The 13,588-nt window shown below is 53.2% G+C and overlaps 1 protein-coding gene and 1 non-coding gene across 2 annotated transcripts in view; one reads left to right on the top strand and one right to left on the bottom strand.

The window, feature by feature from the left end:
- Positions 1-668: 668 nt before the first annotated feature.
- Positions 669-822, bottom strand: LOC138522192 (5.8S ribosomal RNA). The gene has a single exon (XR_011283288.1). It is a non-coding gene; the product is annotated as a 5.8S ribosomal RNA (ribosomal RNA).
- A 4,357-nt stretch (positions 823-5,179) lies between these two features.
- COASY (Coenzyme A synthase) overlaps positions 5,180-13,588 on the top strand; it is a 378,965-nt gene continuing 370,556 nt past the window's right edge. The window contains exon 1 of the mRNA XM_069634430.1: positions 5,180-5,457. The gene's annotated coding sequence lies outside the window, so the exon portion shown is untranslated. The remainder of the gene's footprint in view (positions 5,458-13,588) is intronic.

Raw genomic sequence — 13,588 nt, 5'->3', positions numbered from 1 at the left:
TTAGAGGCATAAGATCGTCCGAGGGGTGAGACTCGATAAGAAGGACTTCAGCCCCCTGAGCGACGCCAGGGAGTCGGTCTTTTGTACGCCACATTTCCCACACCTGCTGCTGAACGAAGATTCAGTGCCTGGCTTTTCCCTCTTCACTCGCCGTTACTGAGGGAATCCTGGTTAGTTTCTTTTCCTCCGCTTAGTAATATGCTTGAATTCAACGGGTCGCCATGTCTGATCTGAGGATGTAGTCGGGGGGGGCACAAAGCTTGGGGCGGCGCGCCCGTACTTGGGGGCCTTCAGCGCGCCCGAGTGTGCGATGTCATGATCTGTGGCCGAAGCCCACATGGTTGCGAGGCCCGCGCTCCAGGGCTATCCCATGCCGGCAGTCGTGGGTCACCACAGACAGCCACACACAGCACGGCCAGGTACCCCGGGGTAGGGTGAAGGGGCGCCAGACTTTAAGGCCCACTGCCAACGCCAGAGTGCGCCTGGCCCTCCCAGCACCCGCACGAGACGAGGAAACTGGGGAGGACAGGACAGGACGCGCCGGCAATGAGCCTGCGCACCAGGTCCAGGGATCCTGCGACTGTGCTTAGGGGGACGAAGGGACATGGTCCCTGCGCCAGTCCCAGCCGCGCCCCTGGGAGGGATCACTGGGGCGATTGAAGTTAAAGTGACACTCAGATAGGCGTAGCCCCGGGAGGAACCCGGGGCCGCAAGGTGCATTTGAAGTGTCGATGATCAATGTGTCCTGCAATTCACACTAATTCTCGAAGCTAGCTATGTTCTTCATTGATGCGCGAGCCGAGTGAATCACTGCCAAGAGCCTCAGGCACATTTTTATTGGTTCCACCAGATGTCAGCCTGACCCTGCCGGTACAGGAGAGGCCAGGGGGAGGCAGCGCCGCCTGTGGCGAGACAGCCCAGCAGCCTGACTAGCTTGCCCACTTGGGGAGTCGGCCGAGACCATTGTGGTTTAAAAAAAACAAAGAAATCCAGGCGCTCAGCCCGGGAAGCCTGCCCACCACCTGCAGTTGCACGCGCTTCACAGGGATGAAGGCAGGCTGCTTTGCTGGCGGCCCACCCGGCCAGAACCACTCATCATTCCCTATGCTCCCCTTTCACGGGCTGGGGTGGGGAACCGCAAGAGTCTTCAAACCCCAGCCCGGCCGACAGGCCCGACGCTAGGTACCTGGGCATCGCTCGCCCACGGATGCGGGCGGCTGGAACCTCGCCGCCCGCCCTTTGAGTAAGCCTGCTGCGCCATGGCTCAGGGTCACGCCTAGCGTGCTGGGCCCCTATATGCCAGGGGAGACATCACTCGTGAACAGCCAGGTTTCCCTCAGCTCCGGGTTGCCTCCACTCGGGACTTCCCTGCTGACCGGGGTGCACCCACCAATGACCGCCCTCTGGCGTGTCAGAGAGAGGAGCGCAGCGGCCGGCTCGGGGAGAGAGGCTGCGCAGAGCTCCCTCTCGTGCATGGTTGGGGATAACCCCAACAGGTTAACCCAACCTTGCCGGGCGTCCCCGTCCATCTGCTGGGTCACGGACCCCCCACCCCTCTCGGAGGAAGGGAATCCCACTCCCTGGCGCCTAGTTGCCCACGTGCACTGGTGGCCAGACTGTAGCACGAGGGGTGCCCCACGCTGTGGGTGTGCGTGTCTGGGACGTAACTAAGGGCGGGCACGCGTCTCTCCCTCTGTCTGCTCAGCTGTTAATGATCTTTCATGCACCCACTCACAAGTAGATACTCCAGCCCTACATGTCCCAATTTACATTCAAATGCCCCATTCCTCCTTCCAAATACACGTTCTAGATTCAAATGCCACCTCCCACCAGACCCATATGTCACCCTCCCTCCCTCCTAACCCACACAGACACCAACATCAGTCCCTCCATAACTACACCAAGATGCTCCAACCCTCTCTCCAGAGACACACCCATATGCTTCACCTCTACTTCCAGACTCACACTCAGATGGCGCCATCCGCCCCTTCTCTATACCCACACCCGGATTACCCCATCCCTTCGACACACATGCTCCCACCCCTCCCATAGACCAATATCCTTCTCTCCAGACTTACATACCCCATCCCTCCATGCACACCCAGATGCCCCCCTTCCTTCCCACCAGAGTGCTAAAGCCCTCACTCAGACCCACATGGTCCATCATTCCTTGACATGCCCCCAGACCAATGTGCCCGCCCCTCCCATTAAAACCCACACCAATGTGCCCCCATACCCTCCCTCCAGACATACACCAATGTCCCCATCCAACCCAGGATGCCCCATCCTCCCCCCAGACCCACACCAATGTACCCCATCCCTCCCATCAAACCCACACCAACGTGCCTCCATCCACATCCACACCAAGATGCCCTCATCCCACCCTCCAGATGCACAGATGTCCCAATCCCACCCACACCAGGATGCCCCATACCGACACCAATGTGCCCCCATTCATTGCAGACCCCACCAAGATGCCACCATCCTTCCCCAGATCCACATCAATGTGCGCCATCCCTCCCCCAGACCAATGTGCCTGTTCCTCTCATCATGCCCACACCAATATGCACCCATCCCCTCTCTCCAGACCCATACTGATGTCCCCATCCAACCCAAACCAGGTTGCCTCATCCCTCCCTGCATACCCACACCAATGTGCACCGTCCCTCCTCAGACTCATACCATGATGCCCCATCCCACCTTACCAACCCACACCTAATGACCCATGCCACCCCCCAGACCAACAATGCCCCATACGTATTTCAGACCAACACCAATGTGCCCCATACATCCATTGCAGACCCCTCAGATGCCTCCATCTCACCCTCCAGACCCACTGTGCCCCATCTCTCTCTCCAGACCCACCCATTTGCTCCCATCCCTCCCCTAGACCCACACCAATGTGCCAATCCCTGCCCCCAGACCCACACCAACGTACCCCATTCCACCCTCCAGACCCACACCAATGTACACCATCCCTCCCTCCAGACCCAAACCATTGTGTCCCTATCCCTCCCTCTAAAGTGCCTATATCCAACCATTCAGACTCCAAGATGCCCCAAACCTCCCTCTAGGGATAAATCCTGCCAGAACGAACACATAGTCCTGATCTCTCAACCACCACACCTACTGCTAAGAAGCAGCTATTACACGAATGCCGCACCAGCTGCACACATATCCGGTGCTCACACGCACCTTGACTCTCTCCACTCTCTACTGACCTGACCTCTGGTTCCCAAGGGCGTTCAACCTACCAGCGCCTTCAGACCATACCAATGGTACATAAGGCGCTATATAAATGCAAAGTAACATAACATTACCATAAACCCCATCCATCCTCCACATAGCAAGATGCCCCATCCCTCCCATCAAACCAACGTGCCTCCATCCACTTCCCTCTATATGCACACAGATATCCCCATCCCACCCACATCAGGATGCCCCGTCCCACGTTCCAGACCAACAGATGCCCCATACCTGTTGCATGCGGACACCAATGCGCCCCAATCCATTGCAGACCCCACCAAGATGCCACTATCCCTCCATCCACAGCAAAATGCCCCCATCCTGCCCTCCAGGCCCACACCTAGATGAACCATCCCTCCCCCCAGACCCACAATGTGCCCCCATCCCTCCCATCAAACCCACACCAATGTGCCCCATCCCTCCCCCAGACCAGTGCCCATCCCTCCCATCAAACCCACACCAATGTGCCCCCATCCCCTCCCTCCAGACCCACACCGATATCCCCATTCAACCAAAACAAGGATACCCCATCCCCACTGCAGACCCACACCAATGTGCCTCCATCCACTCCCTCCAGAGCCACACCAAAAAGGCCCCCATCCCACCCTCCAGATGCACACAGATGCCCCATACAGGTTTCAGACCAACACCAATGTGCCTGCATCCATTGCAGACCCCACCAAGATGCCACCATCCCTCCTTCCACACAGCAAAATGCCCCCATCCCACCCTCCAGACCCACACCTAACTGAGCCATCCCTCCCCAGACCTACAATGTGCCCCCCATCCCTCCCCAGGCACAGACCAATGGCCACATCAAACCCACACCAATGTGCCCCATCCCCTCCAGAGCCACACCAAGATGCCCCATCCCACCCTCCCAACCCACAACTAGAGGACCCACCAGACCAACAGATGCCCCATACGTGTTTCAGACCAACACCAATGTGCCCCAATCCATCCATTGCAGACCCCTCCAAGATGCCCCCATACTGCTCTCCAGACCCGCTGTGCCCCATCTCACGCTCCAGACCCACACCCATGTGCCCCATCCCTCCCCCAGACCCACAGACCATGTGCCCCAGCCCTGCCCCAAGACCCACACCAATGTACCCATCCCTTCCTCCAACCCTACACCAGTGTCCCTATCCCTCCAGACCCACACCAATGTGCCCCATCCCACCAGACCCACACCAGCGTGCCTATATCCAACCATTCAGACCCCAAGATGCCCCACCCCCTCTAGACCAATATCATAATGCCCCATCCTCCCTCCACATAGTAAGATGCCACTTCCCCTTGCAGACCCGCACCAAGAAGCCCATGTGCCTCTCTCAAACCACAGGCGGATAGCCCCAGCCGACCCCCTGTAAAACCACCCATCCTAAACACACCCTCATCAAATATTAAATTACATGATTAGCCCCCTTTGATCAGTTAAACACCACCATCCACTGTCACTGTTCCTATTCTTAGCCCTCCATACCTTTCACGTTGAATCGCTCAACATGGTTTTTAAAATAAAAATCCCACTCCCCTCCCCGTCTCAATTTGGTGTCTTGCAGGAAAGTTCACGGTATCCCGAAGAAAATGCAAATTGTATTCTCAGCCAGCCAAGAGCACACAGATTGCTGCTGCTCCTGCAGCCTGGCAGCCAGACCTTTCCCAGTTCCCGCTCAGAAATGACACGGGACAAGATGAAGTCAGACACATCAGGGGTCTTAAACGTTCCGGTATCCCGAAGGAAATGCCCGCTGTAACCGCTGCAAGCCAAAAGCAAGCAGATTCCGGTTGCACTTACACCGGCACCTGACGCCTTCCGGCGATTCCTGCTGCTCAAGTGCAATGGCAGCCAGAACCTTCCCGTTCACTAAAATTGCCCCCAACATCACAATGACAACGTCGGAAGTCACGTGTGAAGAACAGTATACGGGCGTTGCTATGGTCCGTTTCTCGGATGGGAACTAGACTCTACCGTGCTCCTTCCTCCTTGATTCTCTACCTAAGCACGTATAGACGTGCTACGTGAACGTCACCACGACTTTAACAGACACACTTCATGACGCCGTAAAGGCATTTTAGAAAGTATCGGCAAACTTTTAAACAAACACAATGCTATCGGATCTCATAGGGACTTGTGTGATTGAACATGACAGCAACATAAGGCCTCCCTTTACGAAATGCTCATGTGTTGATTCCAGGCAGCATCAGGTGAGTGCATGCGATCAAGCGCTTTTAGTGAATTTTATATGCATTTCTTTTTGCATCCGTTAACTTAGACGTTCTCACCCCTTTGTTATATTGTTAAGAGGAGCCCTTTTGCAACCTCTGGAAATGCACGCGGAAGCTGTAATTCGTTGTATTGTACTTATCACATGTTGAAATTAATCACGATTTTATAAACATCTGGTTTTGAAATTACACAGGGCAGCCTGTTGTTGTTGCTATTGTAGACACAGTAGCTGCTCCGGAGCTCATTTACAGTACGGTTCAGGCGCTGGAATGCTCGCAGACGCAGTAACTGCTGTGCAGATACTACACAGACCCTGCTCTGCTGTAACAGTAACTTAGTGACTACACACACATAATAAATAATACCTGCGAGCTAGTGATTGCAGGCGTGTACTGTCTGCAGTTGCAGTGCCTACTGTGAAAGTAATGATTCCCCCGGGCTAATGGCTGCAGATCGGTCGTATGACCCTTCTGTGGATAATAACTGCAGGCACAGTGTCTGTTCTAGGTCTAATGGCTGCAGACACAGAAACAACACCCCGATGAATTATTAATTGGTATTCAGAATATCGGCAGACACTATCTTCTCTAGCGGTAATGGTAAAGTCTCATCACATCCTCTGGCTGGATAGAACGAGTGCAGACTCAATACCTGCTCTGGAGCGAATGACTTCCGATACAGTACGTCGTCCCTGCTCATCAGCTACATCGATAACACCTACCCTAGGGCAAATAATTACAGACACAGTACCGAAGCTGGGATACCGATTCCAGACACAGTACCCGCTAATCTGTTACATATGGCAACTACAGACACAATACCTGCTCCGCACAGTACATATTCTGGGGCTAACGATTCCAGTCACATTATCTACGCTGAAGCTAATGGTATTTAACATAATACCTGCTCATGAGCAAATCTGGATTTAATGACTGCAGAAACAGTAAAAACCCCATGCACCCTTTCCTTTTCGTGTGTCCTTTCCCATTTCTAATTCACCTCGAACCATACTCTTTGAAATGAACGTACAGTGTAACGAAGTGATCAGTAGGGATAAACCATCGTGCAACTGATGGGATGCTCGTTCACTTCACTTGCGCAAAAAAGGTGGTGAATCGGATACAAAGGACATTTAAATTTGTGCACATTGATGTGCTCTTTTCACACCGCGTAAGGCAGAGAACAGAAGGGGGGTTCTGAAGGTGACGAGGGGAGAGCACGGCGAATGGAGGAGGCACCCCGATAACCGGGGCAGGGGCCTTCCTCCTTTACGCTCTCTTGCCCCTCCCCCACAGGGGCAGGGGAGAGGGCGGCAAAGGAGCCAGAGAAAAGGGCGCCAAGAGCCCAGGAAAGCCCGCGAAGGGCAACAAAGGAAGGGGGCGGGGCTTGGGGCATAAAGGCGGCAGGAGCCCGGCACAAGAGCACTTGCAGCTCTTCCAGCAGCCGGGCGCCCGTCAAGAGTGGAGGACTTCTTTTCTTATACCTGAAGCATGGGGGGGATACATGGAGCAACTACGATAAAGGTTTTAGACTCAAAATGCAGGTATGGCCAGCAATGACCTGGGATGAAGTGGATGTGGGGGGGCGCATATACACGAAAATGGTCCCAGCCAGGCCGGTAGAGGAGAGCGTGGCAAGCGAAAGACCAGCCCAGGGCAGGGGCAGGGGATCCTACTCAAAGGGGAGGGGGTCCTTTCGTGGGAACTCCTCTTGGAACAGCCGGCCCAATTACCAAGGGGAGTTGCCAGAATGTTGGTTGTTTGCAGAAGGGAGGTGCTCCTATGGTAATGCGTGCAGGTTCAAACACTCAAAGGCTGCAAGCACAGGGAGGCACAGCCCCGCCGGCCGAGAGGGTAAGGCAAGGGGCAACGCAAAAGGCAAGGAGAAAAGCAAGCATGATTAAAACACAGCTGCCAACGCCAATACGTTAACAGGTCATGATGCCTTTCCTGAATACATATAGTGACAAGGGTGATGCAAAATTGTTATGGGAGGGTTTCAGGTGGGGTTTTAAGATTCCTTTCCAGGGGCAGATAGGACTTAAGGAGGCGTGTAATTTGAAATCTGCGCTAGCAATGCCTGAAGTCTTGACACAGAAAGTGGGGAAAGAGGTACAGTTGGGGAGGGTGGCTGGCCCCTTTCGCACACCTCCACTGGAAAACCTGGTAGTGTCCCCGTTGGGCTTGGTACCTAAAAAGGAGAAAGGGCAGTACAGACTTATACAGCACTTGTCCTTCCCCGAAGGGGAGTCAGTGAACGATGGCATTTCGGGAGAGGAATGCAGGGTTCACTACGCAGCATTTGAAGATGCAGTGGATTTGGTAAAGGCGGCGGGGGTGGGGGCCCTCATGGGGAAGGCGGACATTGAGTCAGCTTTCCGGTTGCTACCAATTCACAAGGACAGCCACCATTTGCTGGGGTTCAAGGTGTTACAGGATTACTTCTACGACAAATGTTTGCCGATGGGGTGTGCAATTTCATGTGCGTATTTTGAGAGGTTTAGCAGATTCCTCGAGTTTGCAGTAAGGCAAAGAAGCAAGGTCGGGGGGATGGTGCATTACCTCAATGATTTCATGTTTATTGGGAGCAAAGGGACGCATGATTGCAAGAACCTTATGGCGGTATTTCAGGAGTTGATGGAAGAGTTTGGGGTACCGCTGGCTAAAGAAAAAACTATGGGTCCGGTCACGTCACTGGTGTTTTTAGGGATTGAAATTGACTCTGTGGCAGGGGTGTGCAGGCTTCCGGGAGACAAAGTACTAAAGTTGAAGGAAGTAATCGCAGGATTGTTGGGCAAAGAGAAAGCCACTTTGAAAGAGCTTCAGTCCCTAGCGGGCAGCCTGAATTTTGCAGGCAAAGTGATGCCTTCAGGTAAAGCATTCGCTAGAAGCATAGAGTTGAAAACAGTGGGCTTGAAGCACGCGGGTCAACACGTGCGCCTAGGAAAGGAGGTTAAGAAGGACCTGGAAATGTGGAATACCTTTTTAGACCATTTTAACGGGGTATTGGTGTGGAAGGAACCCCTGGGGAAGGGAGATGGACCCAATCTGGTTACCGACTCGTCAGGGGCCCTAGGTTTTGGGGCCATCCTGGGCAAGAGGTGGTGCGGGCAGGCCTGGCCGGCCGAATGGCGGTCCGAGGGGATCTCCAGGGACATTATGGTACTGGAGTTGTTCCCGATAGTGGTGGCATTCAAGCTCTGGCCGGAACAGATGCAAGACAAAAAAGTGCTAGTTTGGTTGGACAACCTAGCGGTGGTGCAGATTATCAATCAGGGAACTAGCAAGAATGGTAGGGCATTGGGGCTGCTCAGGGAACTGACAAAGTGCTTGTTGCAGCTGAATGCAGAGGTCAGGGTACGTCATATACCTGGGGTTAAGAATGTGGCCGCTGATTCTCTTTCTCGTTTGCAGTGGGGAAGGTTCCGGGAAAACCATCCAGAGGCGAGCGCAAGGATGACACCCTTCCAGACACAGTGGTGGGGATTGGTTGGGGAGATCTGAGCGCACTGATCGACACGGCTCTCGCACCAGGCACTATGCGAAGATACAAGGTGTCCTGGGAACGATTTGTGGCCTTTCAAAACAATATCCTGCCCGAGAGCGAAAAGGGCAGGCCTGTGCGTGCCTTTGTGGGATGGTCTTGGAGCCAAGGAAGGTCCAGGGCGTGGGTGGCTTACCACCTGGCTGCGATTGCGCAATTCTACAAATTAGGGGGCATGCCTGACCCCACTAGGGAGCATTACATTGTCATGGCTATGAAGGGTTGGGCCAAGCAGGTGATGGCGAAACCCGACGAGAGACGGTCCATAGATGTGGGGAAGTTGCACAAATTGATTAGGAGCTTGGGGGTGGTGTGCAGGGACGAGTACGAAAAAGGATTGTTCGCAGCAGCCTTCTCCCTGGTATTTTTTGGGGCTTTAAGGGTAAGCGAGCTGGTGCCAGCCAACAAGAAGGGTAAAGGTTTGAGTTTCCTGAGGAGCTGTGACCTAAGGGTACAAGGGGAGCGGTTATGCATATTTCTGAGGAGGTCCAAGACCGATCAGACTGGGAAAGGCAGAATGATCACGTTAGGGAGTATCCAAGACAGTCCGGTCTGTCCAGTAGGATGCGTGAGCAGGTATGCCACACAGGAGAAGAGGCCCCTTTTCTCGTACACAACGACGGGTCAGCACTAAGCCTGTTTCAGTTTAAAAGGGTGTTGGACAGGACACTGGGGGAGGCGGGGTTCTCAATAGGGGTTTTTGGGACACATTCCTTCAGGATAGGGGCCGCCACAACTGCGGCTGGGATGGGCCTGGGAGCGGAGACAATCAAACAGATTGGGGGCTGGAGGTCCGGTTGTTTTAAGCGGTATGTCAGGCCTGATAAAATGTAAGACTAACAATTCCTCCCTCCTGTTTCCTCGCAGTAGCACCAAGGCGGGGAAGGCGGCGGTCTGCCTGGGTGGTGGGCCATTCGTTTGTGTCAAGGGCCAAGGGAAGCTGGTCAGCCAAGCAGGAGGTGCTGACCGCCGGGGAATATCGGGTGCAGTGGCACGGAGTGCCGGGCATGAAATGGGCACAGTTACAAGGGCACATACGCAGTCTCCTGAGGGGCCACCGGAGGCCTGATGTATTGGTGGTTCATCTCGGCGGCAATGATTTGGCTGAGTTGGGGAGGGGGATCTTACTCAGGGAAATGATGTCTTCATTGCAGGATCTAGCGGCTGAATTGGGGGACACGGAAATCGGGTGGTCTGAAATCATCTCGAGGTGCGAATGGAGGGGCGCCGAGAGTCAGGCAGCCGTTGAAAACTCAAGGAGGAAGTTGAACTGGGCCATGGCTAAGTTTTGCAAAGGGAGAGGCCTGCAACATATCAGACATGGTTTGATCAATCTGAAAAACAAGGAGTACTACTTGAAGGACGGGGTGTATTTGTCGGAGCAGGGAATGGATCTGTTTTTCTGGAACATCTGCACGAAACTACTGGAGTTATAAGCTAGGAAAGGGGGGAGCCACGGTGGGCGGTAACCCACCTTTGGCGTGGCGGGTTGTGGCAACCTAATATAAGACAAAGACTCCGAATGAGCCATTGCTAAACCGGAAGGGGCTTCGCCCATTCTAGACAGCGCCTCCTGGGAGCCTAAACGGCGGGGGTGCCTGGCGGTAGCAATTGGGGCTCAACTTCCCCCCAACAAACGGCCCTCCCCCAGTCCGCAAAGACCTGCATGGGCAGGCGGTTTCTCAGACTCGAGGGCCTTGGGGGAGTTGTGCCTGCAATCAATATGGAGGAAAAAGGGGGAAGCAGGACGAGGAGCAGTCGCCACACTTGTTGGAACTAATTTTTACCTGTTTGTGGTCATGTATATGTAAAAAATAAATCTGCGGCCTTGTTATGCCAAACCAAAGGAAATGTCTCATGCAGCACCTTACTGGAGGGGAAACGAAGGGGTTGACAGAATGAGTGAGGTTGGATACAAACGGCATAGCTATTGGACAAATGCCCAGGATATGGGCATTTTCAAGTAAATCCCGATTTTCAAAAGAGGTGCGTTTTTCAAAGCACAGTGGGGAAAAAACATTTCCCAGTGCCTATTTGCAACAGGGCAGGGGGATATAAAATGTATGGGTACATCACTTATGATCCTCTCATGCAATGAATGAGTGAATGTTGTGTGTGAACAAGCAAGTGAATGTTGAGTCAAATAATGTGTGTATGGGTGTGTTCGTGCTGGGCCAGGGAGCTGATTTTGTCTGGTGAGGGCAGCACAGTAACAATGCACTAAACAAAAAAGTATTTTATTGGCATAATAAACAGTAAGAACACATGTAACCAACAACACATCCAGTCCTGTCCCCCCATTTCCCCGCTACCCCCAAGTACATAAACTATATAGATGTCTCCCTGTCCAAGTTTCTGTGAGTGGCCAGCTCTCTCGCCACCCGTTGTATGGGCCCTTGCACCGTTTGAGAACCCCCCCCCATAGTCCTCGTCTCCCCTAGCAACTTCAGCCATATCTCCTCCCAACTTCCTGTGAAGGCGCCCTCCACAAGTGGAGCGAGTACTCACACCAGCAATCCCATTTTCCTCGTGCACCATGCGGCCCGCGAGTCCTGCTTCAGGTGTTGCAGGATAATGTTCCAGTCTGAGAGAAACCTTTGGTGATCCCCTTGAATCGAATAGGCCACCCACTCCAGTGTCACAAAGTTCCAGATTTTACTAACCCATTCGTGTTTTTTGGGTGCAGCTTTTTGTTTCCATTTGTGTGCCACCACAAGCATTGCTGCCACTATCAGGATGTTGTATGTCTTTCTTTGAGCTTTCGAGGATAGATTTTCCAGCACCCTGCCCATTCAAAGGATGGCCATCCCTATGTTGTCTGGCATCTGACTCCCAAAAATACTATTCATTGCTGCACAGGTAATGTCCCAATAAGGCTGCATGACTGGGCATTCCCACCAGATATGCTTCCACAGTCACAGTTCCCCACTCCCCTCCATCAGAGCACTGACGCAGTTGGTAAGAATTTATGTCGTTTTTCTGGGGTGAGATGCCATTGGACCATTATCTTCACTCACATCTGAATCTGGATGGCCTGAGTGAGCTTGCGGATATCTGCCCATAACTGAGTCCAAAGTTCCCTGTGCAGTGGCTGCCCCATTGCAGTTTCCCACTGCTCTGTATAGTGCCATGCCATGCCTGGCTCCTTGCCCCTTCTGCTATAATACCATATAATGCTCCTACCAAATGCCTGTCCCTGTGTCTATCATTACAAACCATTCAAAAGGGCGTGATATCCCTGGTGGCCGCTGACCGGACCATTGAGTTTGTAAGCCAGTGCCTCCATTGAGAGTAGTGATTCCTCTCCCCCCTCATCTAGCTCGAAGTCCTCCTTGGACTGGGCAACGGGTTTAATGTCCTGACCCAAGAACATGCCACATAGTTTGCACACCCTGCCACCTCCACCCATTGAAGGTACCCCTTTCCATACCCAGCGTGAACTGGGGAGACCTAAACCGTGACGTCTGCGGGGAGGGGAAGGTGTTCAAGTTCACCCTATGCACCAGCTCATACCATGACTCCCCCAATCCTGCAACGGTACATGTTTGCACGTCTATCCCCCTTGGGACGCCACAACACCTCGTCCAGCGACAAGCCCACCACTGCTTTGTCCATTCGACACAGACCTTCCCGCGATCACCCCTGAACCAATCCCGGCTCACTCTGATTTGAGCCGCAAGGAAATGTTGGTGGAAGTTTGCTCACAGCCAGCCCTTGCTTCTGGGAGACATTAGCATCTGCATAGCTACCCTGGTTCTCTTGTGGTTCCAAATAAATTACCCCACATGTTTTTGAGTGGTCCAGAGGAAACCTTGGGGAATCCCCACTGGCAGGGCCTTGAAATAGTACACGATTTTTGGCACAATCGCCATTTTAAGGACATTTATCCTCCCCATGCAAACGCGGAGACTATGCTCCTCACCTCCAAATCACCCTAATATCCGGGGAGGCCCTAATGCTGGCCGAGAGCGGCTGCCGGTGGATGGCGCATAAGAGCAATCAACCCTGCTTAGTGCCTCGTGAGACCATAATCCTCTGGGAAAGTTGCCTGTTAATTGCCAGGCGTAAGGAGGGAGTTCGGTAGTTAGCTCTTAACATTGAAAGGAATCTAGAACCAAATCCCATAACCTCTGTGGTATGGAAGAGGAATGGCCATTCAAACCGGTTGAAAGTCTTCTCAGCATCCACCGCTAGTATAAGTGCTGGGGTTCTAGATTTATTTACTTTTTCAATCAGTTGACAGACCCATCGAATGTTATCTGAGGTCTGCCTATGCCTAATAAATTCCGACTGGTTGGGATCAATCAGTTTGGGGAGGAGCTTATCCAGGCGTGACGCCAGAACCTTGGTGTAGATCTTTGTGTCTAGATTAATAAGAGCAATCAGCCGGCACGAACCTCATAGTGACATACTTTGGGAGCAGCCCAACCTTGGCTTCTTCTATTGTCGGGGTGAAACACCCTACCCCTGGCCCCCCAAAGAGAGTTTAAGAGCTGGCCGAAGCGCATCAGTGCCTCTCTAAAGGTTTTGTAGAAGCATGGCTGCCCTTACCTCTTTGGGAGTAAT

Source organism: Ambystoma mexicanum, chromosome 13 (genome assembly GCF_040938575.1).
Source record: "Ambystoma mexicanum isolate Mex_15411 chromosome 13, UKY_AmexF1_1, whole genome shotgun sequence".
Taxonomy (NCBI): Eukaryota; Metazoa; Chordata; class Amphibia; order Caudata; family Ambystomatidae; genus Ambystoma; species Ambystoma mexicanum.
This window is presented reverse-complemented; position numbering and strand designations above follow the sequence as displayed.